The sequence below is a fragment of the Haplochromis burtoni genome, unplaced genomic scaffold (assembly GCF_018398535.1).
Source record: "Haplochromis burtoni strain Fernald_Lab_line unplaced genomic scaffold, NCSU_Asbu1 Contig_37, whole genome shotgun sequence".
NCBI lineage: Eukaryota > Metazoa > Chordata > Actinopteri > Cichliformes > Cichlidae > Haplochromis > Haplochromis burtoni.
The window spans coordinates 1,697,834-1,715,314 of NW_024582398.1; positions in this window are offsets into that span (position 1 = coordinate 1,697,834).

A 17,481-nucleotide genomic window follows, 5' to 3' on the forward strand; every position below is an offset into this window, starting at 1 on the left:
ATTATTATTATTATTATTGTTTAGCAGGGTTATATGTTATAGCTATCATTCTTTGAGACCCTAAATTGGGGAATAAAGATAAAGAACTGGCTCTTCATTCATTATGCAGATTTGGAAGTTACTGTTAAATATGCCCTGCAGTGTCGGATTAAAAATAGGACTGTATCTTGTCATTTTCAAAAGTATTCTCCATGTTGCATTTATTGCACTGGGAACAAGGGCTAAATCCTTCCTCTTCCCCATCAAACTTTCCACATGAATAGTTAAATGTGTGCCCCTCTGGTTTTAACTTCACAAAGACTGGCGAGGCTTTGCAGCAAAGCTGGTAAGGGCATCAGGAATGAAAGTCAGGAGTGTTCTGGATAACTGTAAAGGAAATCATATGTATCTTTACTGTTTGTTCAATAAAAGTTAATTGCCACTCATGTCCAGCTATGATCATTTCCCAAGCATTCTCTTTTATCATTTTACATGAATGAAAATAAAAGTATCCTCATCATCATCAACCACCACTAACAGTGACTAGCAGAGCTGCACACAAGCATGTCTTTCAGTGGATAAAGGCAGCACACATTAGCCAGCCTCCCATAAGGCCCAGGGTTCATCACTATGGGAGAAGCAGGAGCTCGTCTCTCTCTCTCTTTTCCTCTATGTGTGTGTGTGTGTGTGTGTGTGTGTGTGTGTGTGTGTGTGTGTGTGTGTGTGTGTACAACAGAGATCAGCCCGAGGCGGCTCGGAGGTGTCCCGCCAGCTGCCTCTGTCCCATCCAGACAGCCAACAGCTTCCAATCACATGTCAGCAATATGGGAAACAGAGCTTCTGTCCAGTGGGCCGCTGACATGTGTTAGCCTATGGCATGTGAATGCATAATATAGCAGTCACCTCCTGGCGGCAGACTTAAAACTCAAAAGGTTGTATTTTTTGTCCAGCTCAGACAATTTGATTTTCTTAATTTTTCACACATTGTCTTGTTGTTCCTGTTCCTTCTCTGTCTTTGTCCTCGCTAGTTATCTTCAGCGTAATAATCATGATTATATGAGCAATGATAGCTGCGCCCGTGTGACTTGCTGATTAGTTTGTGTGTCTGTGGGTGCAGGAGAAGCTGTGTATACACATATATTCCTCTCCCCAGAAATCTACGGATGAGCAGCTCCCACATAAGCTCCTGATCACTTCTGTAAATGCTTCCTGTCACCTTCAGTGGTGTAATGATCATGAAAATTGTGACCTTGATCTATGGAAAGCCATAATGTGACTGAATGGCCTCCTCCCACATACTTTCTCACCGGCTCTGAGCTCAGAGGTACGCTAAAGGACGGCTCTGAGGAAGATTGTTTAGCGGTAATAAAAAGCCAGTAGTTTGGCTTGTAATGGTTCGGGCATTCCTCCTCTTCACAGCCATTTGGCTAAATCTTCAGTGATGGAGGCCTGTGTGAATTTAGATGAGAATCTGGGAGATGTTGACGCTTGTCCTCAGGCACCGAAGAGATTTTATTGTCTGCTGGTCCAACATGATCAAGCACATAACTGTGTTTAGGGGACAAAAGAGTGCAGCAATGATGTTGTGTCCTGTAGTTATCATTTAGGGGTCTGATTTTAAAATCTTTTTGTAATGTAATCATGCACAAAATGTTGTTGGCTGCTGTCGTCTTTTGGCTTATTATTATTGTTTACTTGTAGACTGAAAGATGAGAGCTGCAATCTGTGACTATGACTATAAAAACATTTCTAAAATGTATTTTCTGTGGTTTAAATAAAGTAGGAGTTTACATGAATTTTAATGGGCGACAGTCGGATGTGTTAGGCACGAGGACAACTTTTCCTGCGTTTGTTTTTCATTATTGTTTTGCTCCAAGTGAAGACAGAAAAAGAAAAACCTCTGGCGTGATGCTGCTCGAATTCTCATTTAGTCTGGAAAATCTGGTTTGCGCAACATTGTTTATGATCACACCCTTGCCAGCTTTTCATATTTAAACGAGCAAAGGTTTAATTACCAAATGATGACAGTGTCATATGGTGCCATGATGGCACAGGGTGTCTAATGAATGCAGAGGAGCCAGGGATGCGTATGCGACACTGAGTGACAGTGGGATGCACAGATCAAAACAGGAAAAAAAGAAGGGGGAGAGACAGTAAAACATCTGTAATTTGCAATTCACTAATGTTCAATGGTTGCTCATGGATTAAGAATTTTAAACTATTGTCTGCCAGATGGAAGAGAAGAGGGAGGGAGGGATAGGGGAGGAGGGTGCTTCTAAGCAGCATATTTACATCTGTATATCAACCCTAGATTTAGTAATCAGACAGAGGAAAAACCAACTGCCTCCAAAAACACTCTCGGGGCATCACATCTATTACCTATTTTCCAGCAGCGTAAACATTAGAGAATGATTCTACCATTTTTTCAGAGGTGTATTTAAATTTGCCAGGACAGCTTGCAGACTGTGGGGAGTTTTGTGCACAACTTGCTCTATCTATCTCGATATAATCACGAGACAGTTTGGAGTGCTGGACTCGGGTCTGCTCACACATCAGAGTTAATTTCACCGGGATGTTGATGTGCTCTGAAATATTGCACTGAAGTAATATCAGTTAGTGGGCCGCCAAAAGATGTACATGCTTAACCAGGCATGAAACCTTGCTGAATTACATCGTATTTATACTTATCTCAGATCAACGCTTTTGTCATTAAAATTTGGTCTGGTTGCCCGTGTGGTTTATGGATCTGTTTAATGATGCACTGTGTAATAGTGTTACAATGTATAGCCGCATGATGTACTGGCACATTTCACTCAGAGGCTTCAATAAATAACCACAGCAACCTTCAAGTTTCATCTCGCTTCAGAGGCTTCCTCTTTTTCCACAATCCTCGTTGTTGCTGTGGAGTCTGTTTACATCACTGTGCTCTTATACGTCATCTGGGGTATAGAGGAAGTACTCAGATTCTTTACTTAAAGTTATCAATTTTGCAAGTTAAGGCCATTATATTTAATTCATTACAGAAAATTGGTTAAAATGCAGTAAATTATACCATATCTCTGCAATCATGCAGAATTATTCCATACGTTTATGTATACATTACTGTGCAAAAGTCTTGAATCACCCTGCATTTCTTTATATTTTCCTTCCAAGCAACCTGCCTCTTTTTCAACTTTTTAAAGTGGTTTTGAGCAGTAGTTCTCAAGGCTTTCTGAAGGTCTTTCAACGTTTTTTGGGGGCACTGCCTGCTTTTCCACCAATCTTCAGTCCAGTTCTTACAAAAGAAAATTTTTTAAAAAATTTTAAGGCCTGTCAGTAAACACATTCATTTGTCTTGCCAAAGATAACACGCAATTCTACAGGATCTCAAAGAACTGGTCTTTCAGCTGATCCATCGGTTGTTCCCTGAAGCCTCCTCAGAAATTGTCTCAGTGGAAGGATAGACGTTAGGAAGCCATTCTTAAGGAGGGAGAGAGAACAAGCTGAAGGGTGTCATATTACACAAGAAGTAGATAACGAATCAGTGACAACAGATCTAATGGAGTGATGAATCCGAGCTAGAAGTTTTTTGGTTCAAATCCATGTCAATAAACATGGAAGAGATACAACAGTGATCCATCTGTAAAACACGGTGGAGGCATTGTCATGGTTTGGGGCTGCATTTCAGCCAGTGGTGCTGGTGGTCTTGTCAAAATTGATAGGAAATTGTCAGATTTGGATCCACCATGTAATAAAAGCACATGACTGACAAGGGCTTAGTTTTTCAGCACGACAATGATCCCAAATACACTGCCAATGCAGGAAAAGCATACACAGTGAAAAACTATCAGTTATGGATTGGCTTCCTCAAAGACTGGCTGAAGGATCACCTTGAGAGAGAATTGACAAAGAGAAGGCAGGTAGTGAAGAATAAAGGTGGTCGGAACAAATATTGACTTTTAAACTTTATAGAACTATACTTCCTTTTTTTTCTTTGCAGATTTTTGAATTAAAATCACAGCATACATTTACGTTCCTTATTCCTGGCACAATATTTAAAAAAAATGAGGTACAGTGCTGTATTTTAAAATTGTTGAAACATGTGAACATTTACATTATGTTGCTGGTTTGAAAGTGTAATACTTTATATGCAAGCTTTGCAACCCACTTCTGTGTTTAATACATTTATTAAAGTAAAAAGCAGACTACTTACATATTAAATGTAGAGGTTAATAGTAAAAATGACACAATACAATAGAATACCTCAAAATGAAACCTATGAACAGTGCTTAATCAACTTTCTGCCACTGCACTTCACAGTACTGCTGATCCAGATGGAGATTTCCAAACCATGCAGAATGGATGCCTTTTAAGTCCAATATAGTTTGCGATTGATTTCAAATCATTTCCAAATCTCTTGTGATCAATCAGCCTGCTTTTTAATCCCTCACTGTATTATATTTGATTTGACAGAGTTCAGAGTGATGAATTACAATACTCATGCAAGCGTCAGTAGTCTGCCAATTGATTTTTATGCCATACAGAAATTAATGGAAACCAATCGCTGCCTTCAGCAATGGGTCCCAGTATAGAGCCAGGCTCTTCAAAGTGGCCACAATCACGGCCTGTATATAAAAGGAGGCTGTAGTCTCTAATCTCATCAGTCACAAATATGCATCCTTTCTTATGGAAAACGACCTGGTTCCTAATTTGACCAAATTTAACCAATTTCCTAATGAACTTGCTTGTTTTAAGCCTTTAAACCAGTTGATAAAGAAGGATTTGCCTGTCATGTCACAATGGGCATGCAGGGTCATTGGTTTCTCAGTCAGATCCAGCTTCCTCTTTTTTAGGATTCAGTTGTACTCAAAGACACACTAAAGTGTCAGCTGTTTAGTTTTCAGTAAACCTTTCAAATCTGTAGCATGTTTATCTTGTTTCATGTAAAAGCACATTGTCAACCAAATTGCAGCTTAGTCATACTAAAGTGATAATAAGAAGGTAACCCACTTGGGACTAGGAAAGATTGGTCTTAATTGGTTGAATTTTTTTTTTGCATTCAGTGACTGCTAGTTTTTGCAGTGACCAACTAATTGCCCTGAGACTGAATTTCTAAGAAACCACTTTCAATCACAAGACAATTGCTCATGTTGCCTAATCTGAACCAACCTGTTCGCAAACAGTAACCATTTCATCTTGATGCATCTAAGCCACACTGACGATAGCAACTGACTACAAGTGGTCACAAACCTGGCTTCTGTTGTGGAAGGAACAAATTCAAAGGATCTAGCCTGCAAGGTCATTGTGCACGTGTGACTGCAGCAATAACTAGCTAGTTTTAGGTGATAATCTTCTCAAATATGGCCATGTCCAATTCCAAAGGACCAAGGTGGTACCTAACTTCTCCGACAAACCAGTGTATGACATCACGGTGGCTACATCCCACTTTATGCACAGTCTGTGTTGTCAACATTAGTCTGAGTGGTCACAGCACTCAGCGGGAAAACAGAAAAAAAACAGCTATACTAAATTAGCAAGTGTTTCAAATAAAAAATGGCTTTAATCAAGCTGACTCCTTGTTTTCAGTGCATGCTGAATGTACACTGATGCAGACACATGTTGTAGCAGTTGTTGCCAGCGATATATCCTGGCCCTCTGACTGTACAGGTCTCCCATGGCTCTCTCCCCAGGACTGTGAAAACATCTGTCACAGCGCCTGCCATTTTCCTCTGTGGTCAGAGCGTCAGGTGAAGGTGCTGCCTGCTAGCCTCATGACATGGTACACATGGGTACCTCCAACAACAGTGCTCATTAACAGGCAAATGGAGCAGGAGCCCCAGCAAATTGAGCAGCGTTTCGCCAGGATTGGCCCTGCCAGATTGTTCAGATAGCCAAAGTGACATCACCAAGTGCCAGCCCCGTTTGCCCCCACCCCCTCCAAAAAAATTAACATCCCTAATCATCTGCCAGGCTAAACATTATTCTTCATGATTCAGATCAGCCATGCTTGCCCTCCACTCACAGAGTATCTCTCCTCTCTCTGGGCCAAAAGCAGCCAGCCTTGGACTGATTGCTCAGCCTTTTGTACCCTTCGTTTGTGAGAATGGCAAATCGATTCAAAAATCATCATCCATGAGCAGCTCTCATGCAGAGCTGGGAGTGTGTCACAGATATGAAATGGAAATAAGGAAAACAGAAAGTTGGGCCCTTGGTTTTGAAATGGGTGTCACTGAGAAATAAGCTCGCAAATAAGGTATATTGCTTAAAAATTAGACGATTCTTCAGTGTTAAAGAGGTAATCAGTGATGCAACGAAAGTTTCAGCAAACTTCAGCAAAAAAAAAAAAGTTAAAATATTTGCCATTACCATTAAAATGATTAAACAGGGTCTTAATGGATGAATTACTTAATATAAAAACACGTGTTTATGCTTTCTGGTGTTATTAAAGGTTAGGATCAGGTCAGTTATGTTGATCCTAACCTTTAATAACACCATTAATTCAATTATGATGTTGGTTTGAACTTAAATGTCTGGAACTTTCCAAATTTTGAATTTGTAAATCCATTGTTTAATCACTTTCAAATAAAATTTGTGTGATATCAATATACTGGAGATGTTTTAGAGCCCCTTGTGTTATCGCAGTATGTTTTGACTGTATTAGCAAAGCTCCCAATCACAATAAGAAGACTAAACAGTCTTTTGTGAGGACTGACATGTCCACCTACTTCAACTCCTAACCAGAGTTAATGCCTAAAAACTGAACAACAGAAAGAAAGATAATCACGAACAGAGAGGAAGCTTGGCATATTTAATTAATTACCCCACATTAGAACGTTTGTTTACAGAAATGAAGTGCTACAAGAGGTCTGATGCTAATTAATTCTAAGTGTACTTCCCCCCTCACTCAACATAATGTGTTGATGACTGCTGCTGAGGTACTTTCATGGCAGGTAAACCTATGTCTCATTGCATTTCCATCAATGGCTCTGAGGTGTGTACGGAACAAAAGCTTGCCACAAAGATTAGGGAGAATGTTAACATGATTGCTGATTAATAAAGCCAATTAGAATTCACAGCAAGGCAACAAGAGAGCGGATCAGCACGATCACGATGAAGAGAATGAAGACCGTCTCAGTCTTGTGTAAACCAGTGTGGCAGTAGCAGTTATCACATTTCAGCTTTGAAAGCAGACAAACTTAAAATGTCTTAACTGCTTTGCTATTCTTTGACCTCCAGCTATATTTATAGTTTTTGCACAGCGGGGAAAAGTAGTAAAAAAAAAAGTGCTTATCCATCTGTCCTGTTGACTTTTTTTGCTGCCACTTCATCAGTGTGTCTGGGAGTAAGGCTCAGGGCTGCACACACAGTATAACCAGAGTCTCAGGAGGCCCCTCTCTGGACAATGATGTATTTAAGCCCCTACAGAGGTCAGATGGACTCTGTCCAGAGCATCACCTGCAATCAATAGTGTTGGTAAACCAGGCACAACTGAGCAGACATGGAGGGTCCTCTTCTAAACACACTGTGAGGAAACCGCATGGGCCATTGAACTGCTAAAACTGGGAGAAGAATGGCTTGACGCGCTGCTAGTTAAGCTCAGGCGACTGAGGGAGTATTTATTTATGTTTGGACCCACTACTTACACTTTTGTAACACCTCCCTGGGCTCCTGGAGTTTTACTTATCCCAGTAAAAGAAAAACAGACAGTCCTTTTGTCCTTTCTACTCAGTTACTCTCAGAGTTGTTATTACAGGCAGGTGCCCCAATGTAAATACAAATGAAAAAGGTAGGACTGTTTTAAAGCCAAAGACTTAACAATTATCTGTAAAAATCTGACTTCTCTGCATGCAGCTTTGAATCTTAAAGACATAATTATTAAATAAAAAAGTCTTTGCAAAATAAAGAAGAAGAAAAAGAAAGCAAGGGGGAAAATGCAATTAAGAAAACAAATTATCTACTTTTCCATGTAAGAGCATAGAAACATTTAAATTAGCTATAAATAAAAACACAACCTCATGAACAAATATAATGGTTTTCAGTGTTGTAACAATGTCTTTTTCATAGTCCACTATTTTTAAAAGTTTATATAGTTTAGCAAGATTATTTTAGTATCTGTTTTTGTATTATTACCAGTAATTCTGATATTTTCATTTCATTTCATTTCAAAATATATCCTACAAGCTGTAAATTAGATTCTGTCATATTGTCTTATTGAATTAAAAAAATCCTCCCTAATCTCACAGCAGTAATGGTGTCTGAACTTGTTTATTGCTCGTATATTTCTTGCACTTTTCCAAATTTCTTTTTAGTCCCCATTCATTGTTTTTATGGTTCCTTTTTCTGATCTTTTGCAATGTCAGAGTTCAGTTAAGTAACAAATGTGACTGCCAAGTGTCAAAGTCTTTACTGTGAGCAAGTCTTTCCAAAGTGGGCTGGATTCAGTCATGTGTCTCTGAACTTGAGCCCCCCAAAAACAATGAATGCATAGGCACCTGGTGTCAACTGCAAGTGGGTTTTGAAGAATTGGCATAGTCATTTAGGCAGCACCTCACATCCTTCACAAACAAATGAAGCCCCCAGTGCTTCAAAGTGAGATTGATCTCCTTTTGAGACTCGGCACTGAGCACTGAGATTCTGAATATTGAGAAAGGTGTCTCACTCCATGGAAACCCAGTGAAACCTGCCCTTCCCCCCATCCCATCCTCCACTGGAGTGATGTAGGAACAGGGACCCGGTGGAGTTTTTCAACTTCATCAATATTCACTCATTCATCGTGAATCCTGGCAGCAAATTCTCGACTGTATTACTGGATGGATGTTCTCCTTTGTCACTGTGAGGAGTGTCTGAAATGGAATTTTAAATTAGAATAGAACAATTCCCAATTTTTATGGACTTCGGTCACAGCTATATATATCACCTAATGATGGAAAACTTTTCAATTTTCTTGTGTAGGTCTTTGGCACTATTCAGCCATTAAATAGGTCAGGGATGAATGTGCATAGTTTACTTTCAATTCTATAGAAGAGACTGAGAGAAATCCTGCGTTATGTTGATAAAAAAGAAAAAAGCTTATTTGAAGAAAAACATAATCAATAAGAAAAAAAGGATTACCTCATTGAATTTCCTGTTTAGTAGTTAATTTTTTTGGAAACTCCTCTCCAAATCAAATACCCTTTTATAGATCTAGTAAAATATAAATCAGCGGTTGATAAAGAGGTTTAAAAATCAGTGAACCCAGTAAGTGAAAAGATCATAGCTGGCCACCCTCACTCTCAGTGACCCATGTGAACATGGGTCACAACATCTGCAAAAGCCTGTGACAGAGAACCAGCAAAACTCTTTTACAGTTGTCAATACATGTTGAAATTTGTTAATTGCATGATTAGCACAGCACACACTGTAATTGGATTAATGTTCACATGATTGTTTCCGTATCTGTAGGGTTGTAACTATTCAAAAATATTTTATTTTAAGAAAATATGAAAGAAAACTTTTTTTTTGGAAAACATTATATCATACATGTTTAACCCTTAAAAATGGCCACGAAAGTGACCATTAAAAGGCTAACATGGGGGGCTTTCTTGGTAAGTATTCCTTGGTGTAATCAGCCCCTTTAAATCCAGATTAAATGTCCTTTTAATCACTCAGCTTGAAACCTGAATTAATTACAAATCTGCTACAAAAAAAAAGAAAAGAGAAAGGAATTTTGTCATAAAAATGTTAATTAGCAGAGGGTACTGACCTCCCTTTTGGCATTGTGTATCCCCAGCTGAGGACGGAACGTTTGTCCACTGTCGTCACTTAATGATGGTAATATTAAACACTCACAGAATGTTGTCACGCTTTTGTCTTCATTCATATCAAAATGAAGTTCTTGGAGGCCCGCATTTATCAATCACGGCAGGGCTCCAGCTGTTCACAAGTCTTTGGCCTGGCTTCAACAGCCGGGCTTACAAATTGTCTCTGAATAGCGTTGAGCAAGGCCCCTTCAACCCCCTTTTGTCACTGTCTCCTGACAAATGCTCCTCGGCTGCCTCTCCCAGACACATGCCTCCTTCGTACCTTCTGCTCTGTGCTATCAGATGGCCTGCTTTGCATTCTCGTTTGCCTCACTATTAGCAGCTTTATCTGCACGGCAGCCAAAAGCCCGGCATCAGACAGGGTTATATCAAACACTGTTATAATGTGCGCCTAAAATGCGGAATGCTTTTTCTATCTTTTGCAATATCATTCTAACACTTCCGACTTTTTTTTCTCAGTTGAATATCTATTACAGTATGTATGGGTGGCATGCACATCATTTTTTGTTTTTACATCAACATGCTGTTGAGCAAATATAGTTTTATCTGAGCCTTCTGTGCACAGGCAAAGCCCACCCGATTCATCCACCCTTTCATGGTCTTCATGGTATCTTCTATTTGTTTTGTACTTCGAATTGCAATTTCTGATTTTCTGAATTTAGATGAATTTATATTCTAAAAATATCAATGTAACAGAGCTGATCATTTCAGATTGGTTTAGTGTTTGATCTGCTTCCAAAAGAAACCTGAAAAAAATCTGATCTAATAACAATAACTTAGTCATTTAATTTAATTTTCATAATTTGAAGGCCTATCCAGGAAGCATGTCATCAGTTCAGATGGCTTGTTTGTACTTTAGTGTCCCTATTAGGACTGTCACAACACAAGTTTTATTATTTAAATTTTTTTTGTTGATTTATTTTATTTATTATTTACTGTTATTGTAAAGTCTAAAAATGGGATTAACTTTAAATTAAATAAATTACTAATCCTGGATTCCTTTTGATATTATGGCACACAGTTAATACCATTTTATTAATATGCTCTCTTTTAAATATCTTATTTAACATCCAAACCTGTATTTCTAGTCCGTTGACCTCTCCAAAGTGTGTGCTACATTTCATAGATTCCACATGAAAAAAAGTTAACGCTTCTTTGGAAAATACACTCTACTGCTCTACTTTCTGAGGTACAAATCAGCCAGTTACACTGTAGCAACTCCTCAGCACATTTAGGTATGCAGTCCTGATAAAGATGACCTAGTGACATTCAAACCAAGAATGGAGAAGAAAGGTGATTTAGTGACATGGTATATGGGGTGGCTGGTCTGGTATTTCAAAAGAAGTTTAAAAAAATTAAAAATCACCTGGTCTGATGAGTGTTAATTTCTGCTGCAACATTCAGATGCGAGGATCATGAAAGCATGGATCCATCTAGGCATGTATCAACAGTCCAAGAGGTGGTGTAAAGATGTGAGGGAAATCTGGTAGTATATTTTTGGATCTTTAGCACCAGTTGAGGGTCATTTAAATGTCGGTGCTTACCTGAGTATTGTTGCTGACCGATTTCACAAAGCTCAAATCATCTCAAGAATCATCTTGACTATCACAATAAGTTCACTGTACTCATATGGCCTCCACAGTCACCAGATCTTAATTGAAAGAGCGCCTTTGAGATACACTGGTAGCAAGTTTGTACATTAGATTTAGGCATGTAGATATGTTCATGATGTCCTGTAGAAGTTCAAACCAAAAATCAGGAGGAAAAAAAGGCGATTTAAATAACTCTGAATGTGGTGGATTTGGAGATTTGCTCCAACCTAGTACTACCAAGGCCTAGGAAGAAAAAATGCAAAGGACAAGAAGCCCAAACAAGAAAATTAGCTGAGTACTAATGAAGTCTAACTCATACAAGATTCCCCTGAAAAAAATGCATCTAATCCAACTCATGAAATACTCCTGTTTGCTTATAGTTTTACTCTGCTAAAGTGCACTTAAATTAATGTGTGATGAATATAAATAATCAAACTGTTGAGCAAAATAGATGGGTCCTACTGAAATAATGATAACAGACAAATATTTTTCTATCCGCTGAGCGCAAATTGGCAGCTTCCAGAAAATCTAATTGAAAGTGTCAAAAACATTGTTACAAACACAGTTCTTGGGGAGAAAATCAGAGTATCAAGAGCAGCTTGATCACATGGACCTAAATAATAGGATTACAACTGTGAGGAAAACAAACAAGCTGACAGATCAAATGTCAAACCAAGAGGTACAATATGTTGTTACTGGTATCCCAAAAACTAACAGATAATCACCTGCTGTGTGTCCAATAAGATGGACAAATGAGGGAACATATTGCACAAATCATTTATACTTGCCAAAGAAAAGCTTTGTTCCCTTTATTTTAACAGCAACATTTCATGCTGCCCTCGACTGATTGACAGCTATCGCTGAACCTACATGTTGAATCATCTGTCAGATGCTTAAAAACTTCCACTGATGAAAAATCAAATGAGACCGACAAGCTACAAGTGCTTCCAAATGCTGCTCACCAGCACTGTGTAGCTGACAGCAGACAGTTTCACTCCTGAGTGGTTTAGCGTTGAAGGACAGTTGGTATTGCCCCAGTAAAGTTAAACGCAGGACATCACATTCATCCATCGTAAAAGTCTAAAAATAAAGTAAAAATGATCAGTCTAGCAAGGTGTTGATAGAGATGATGGAATAATAAAGTAGCAACACTGAGAAATCAGTAGACTGAGAAAATATATCCAGATTTCTTGTACTGAGTTAGTAACAACAAAAACTTTAAAATTACTTGGAAAATATTCAGCCTGATTGTTAAATTAAGGGGATGTTGAGAAGGCAGCATGCTCATGCTCAGACCAATCAAAACATGGATATGGGACCTCTTGGGGTAGCTTGTGTTTTGGGTCATGTGAGATGTGGCCTCAGTGAATGGAAAGTTTTCTCATGGATGCTCAACAATTAGAATCAGGGCAGTTGGGAGACTAGGCTGCTGTGAGGCCACTGTCATCAGTAACTGCTGTTGCTATTGATATGTTTCAAAGTAGCGTCCACATGACCCAAGTTTTTTCCCAGGAGAACCTTGAGTCATAACAAGCTGGTCAGTGTTTTTCCTTCTGTTATCAGAAGTTTTAATAATGTGGCTCAGTGTTATGTTTCTGCAGGAATGAAAAAGTAAATCTCTGTTGATTTGCCAGCATTATAACCGGTTAGACTAATTGCCTAAAGTCTAATACTGCCTTTGAAAACATGATAATACGGATGACAGAAAGACGTCTGTAGATTTTTCCAAGCAAAGAAATTTACTTAAGGGTAAATGTACCAACGTTCATTGTGCTTCTTGGTTCTAGCATGAAGTTTCAATAAACCACTTAATCTCCACTGGTGTAGCCTTTATCGGCCACTCCTTTGAATTCATGACAAAGAAATGCTACATCATATAAGAAAAATGGAGGCATTACGAACACATAAAAAATGAAATTGTCATGTGAGAACTGATGAAATGTTCAGGTTGCCTTTTGTATCCATTTCAGAGGAAATAATTAAGATGGATGGGCAGATGAATTAGCTGTCTTCCAAGGTCAAATGCTGGTTGCCTTATTACTCTATTATTTCACTCTGGTGGTGGAACTGCCATTGATACTTTCATGATAGTGTGTACAGCCACACCAAACGACAGTGAGATACAAATTAATTGTTTGGCGACCAGATCAGTCATAGTCGTGTTCGGTGGATGGATTAATGGGTTTGATGGCTGCTGCAGGTTAGAGCAGAGAAACTGGCTGAAGACAAGAGAGACTGTTCAGAACCCCAGGGAGCTGAAAAGATGTGTGACTCACATGTGAGGATACTTGGTTTTGTTTTAGAGGGAGGGGCTGGTGAAAAATGCGTGTAGTGGAGTTTGATGCAACCTCAGAATGCGCTTCTGTTCCTTTGCTGTTACAAGTGAATGAATACCACACTTCCCTATTGTGTGATAAGCAGCTTCCCTGCTCTTATACTAAAGATGTCAGCTTTAATAATATTTTTGCAGTGCCTTTATGAAGTCTGGGGTCATTTATGATGTTAGAACTCTATAAACGCTAAAAAGTTTTCACATGAATATGGCCGACTTGCCGGGGATAGATATGAGCTTGTACCTCACAAGAACAAAATACGTCTCTCAATCTATTTTTTTTTTTTAATATTAAGGGTTTTAATAAACCAATTAAAGACTGATTTAAGGCCTGAGCTCCCCAATCTTACAAATTAAGGCATTAAATTGAGGCATAAAATTTTGACAGTTCAGAAAACCCAGGTCAAAAATAAGAAACTTGCGTATAATTTTGTATAATTTCTTTTTAAAAAGGTCATTGTCTGCTTGTAATCACTGTTTTTATTCCCTATTATTAAGTATCTGTCCTAATCTGCACTGAAAACATGTAAGATTTTGCTTCATAATTTAAACATTAGATATTTAAAATATCTCTGTATGTCTCTGTTGCTAGAAAATCTATAATTTTCAAAAGGTAAGAGTCCAAATCAGATCACAAACCAGTGACTTCATGCCTTGTTTGACTTTACAGAAATTGTGGAAACCTGCCCAGGATGACAGTCCCCAGAATCCAAAACACATAAACAAAACTAATGAAGCACAATTTTAAATGAATTTTTTTTCTCTCAAATATTTAATTATATTCTTTAGAGAAATTCCAGAAAATTCAAAGAAAATGTATATCAAAGCATCAGGGAATCAAATTGCATGGCTTTACCACTTATCTACTATCTTTTTTCCACTTTCTGTTCTCATAGGCATTTATAGTTAATCTTCTTAAAGAATCCCTGAATCTTGTGAAATTAATCAACTCCAGCCTGTAATTCCAAATATTTGTTGCAAGCACTTGATTGGGGTCAATGCCTCAATACTGTATCAAGGGAACAAGAAGTCCCATAATGATTTATTACCAGCCCAGCTGCACATTTTATTATGAAATGAGTTTATTAGTTTTAAAGCTACCGGTAATGTGCTTTTGCTTTAGGGGAGCAGGCATGGGTGACGAGAGCCTGCATTAACCACTTGATGTGAGGACTTCATTGTACAACATGTATCCCTAATTTGCTTCAGTACCGTGACATCATGCACATCGCAACACAATTCAGCTGTGGTATAAGTTTCATGTATTTAATTATTATGAATCGCACGTCGTTTCCTGCGATGATTTCAACTGTTTTCATGTATTTTTGAAACAATATTTTTTTAATGTCTTTTAAAGGTTTACAAGATTTGTGCAGGTCTATCATAAGAAGGGAAAGTTTTTCAATAGAGAAGTGCAGCATGTGGCCCCTCACTTCTTGTTTTCATAGTCACAGGAGAATAATAACTAAACAAGAATGCTGTTGCTCTGTAATGGGAGTGAGACAAAATGGTTTCTCTCACCATTATCAACTCCATTTCTTCCTTCCATTCCTTCTGATGATCAATTAGATCTTAATGGATAGCCTGCTGTGCTGTGAGATGATGACCAACATGTTTTTGTGTTGAACTAAGTAAATGACAGAACTGCACACAGAAGCACAGAACAGAACCTCCAATTCAAATCAGTCTGTGCACGTTTCAGTCATTGATTACATCATTTTAAATGCATTGTCACTGGATTTGCTTTGGTATTTTCAAATAATTTATATCTGTGGCTGGTGTTTAAAATGAACATTAACTTTTAGAGCCTTAATGAACATTTCTATACTAGTTAATCCTCTATGGCTTTAAGGGTTTTTGTATTTGTTCAAAGGAGAAAAGTGAATTATTCTCTTTGTCCAAACCACATGATATTTTTAGTTTTCCAAAATAATTTTTTTCTGAATCTCGGTATACTGTACACTGACTAATATCTTATTCACACTAGAGTAAAAATCTAATGGCAACCTTATTGCAACTAGGAAAAATTGATGGTTGCCCAATGATTGCATTGAGGTTGTGTTGAGCAATTGCTTGCAAAGTAACTGGACAGATTGCTTGGATGGGAGGCAACCTGCCTCCAAAAAATCATGGTTAAACTTGGACTGACTATAATCGCTTTGACTGGTGAAGGATTGCAAATAATTGCTGTCTAATTTATAAAAGCAGACTCTTTGTGACGTAGACTCGCTGCAATCTGGTTGCCGCTTGGTTGTATTCTAGTTATATTGCAATTTAAAAGTAAGATTGTTAAGTGTGTTTCATTTTGCAGTTGAATCACCATCGTAAAGCAACTACGTTACTATTTATGAAGGGATTTCTGAATGTCTGTTTCAGACCTTTGAGGATCTCGCCTTTTGGGGGCATAGCTTTTGGAGCTAACAGTAGTAGCACACTTTGTCTTTGGTAAATATCAAATGTCAAAAACAGTTATGTGATACACAAATCTTCACTACGCAAAGGATTGTTATCTTTGATTTATGTGGATTCAAAATGTTAACAGAAAAGACACCAGCAGTCAATCTCAGAGTGACCAGAATAGAGCTATGTGCTTTGGTGAAACAGATAATATTAGCTAAGTAAACACTGCTTGGCTAGCTAAGGCTAGTGGGCTAGAACAATATCCAGGGGCTGCAATGGTTAGAATAAATGATTTCAATTGACATTGGAACTGCTGTCACATATACCGTACATTGTACTTTTAAAAAGAAGGAAGGCATCCTTTTTTGTATACATTTTATATTTATTTTTTTCTGTATTTTTTTCTCTTTTTTAATTTTACCATTTATGGAAACATCTGTAAAAGAATAAGATTTTTTTGGCAGTGTTTTGACTCCCTTCTGTGGTTAGGTTTATGTATAACAAATGCTAACAGGCTCATCTTAAGTCACTATGACTGATATTTATTTAACTAGATCAAGCCTGTCCTTAAGAGAGTTGAGCCTTGATTATACTTTGTTGGACACAGTTGGAGACATGATGGCAGATTAGTCATTCTGGTTCTTTGAAGTCCGGTGCTTGCGGTGGATGTGCAGCTGGAAAGGCAAAGTCTCCACAGACGAGTTTATATGGACAACAAAAAGTAGACTTGCAAACAAGAAAGTATCAAGACCTTGTATACACATTTGAACATTTTCCAATTGTGTTCAACAATTCCTCATATTTTTCTTTTAAAATTGCTTTTACTGTCATGTTATCTGTAAGCTTACATAAATGTGATTTCTAGGAGAACTCCTCTGCAAACATTACTCATGCAAGTAGCAGATTCTTACCAATAACTGTTTCTCTTTTATGGGGCTAATTGAAATAATAGCAACACGAGTCACAGAGGCTTAGTGTTAGCTAACTTCTCCTCAGATATGTATGCTGAACCAAGCAAAGTCCAGTAATGACATTACCAGACACAATATAGTTGTTTTTAATAACGATGTCCAGCTTAATGAAGGCTTTCTTTTTTACAATTTAATTCTTCAGGTAAAAAATTAAGTTGTACATTTAAGTTGTTCTTATTTTATGGAATGTACTGTGTAAACATGGTAGCATCAAGCTTTAGGATCTAATTTCTTTTATTTTATTGTAGAGTACTTTGATTTTAAATGTGCTTCATAAATAAAAATGTACTTAGTTCCTTATATAAATCTAAACATGAACATCTGAAAACAAATGAGCAAAAAGAAACAACTTGCCTTTTGAGACTGAAGTGGACACATTACTGGATGTTAACATCTGTCTTCATAATAGAGTGAAACAGTATAACACC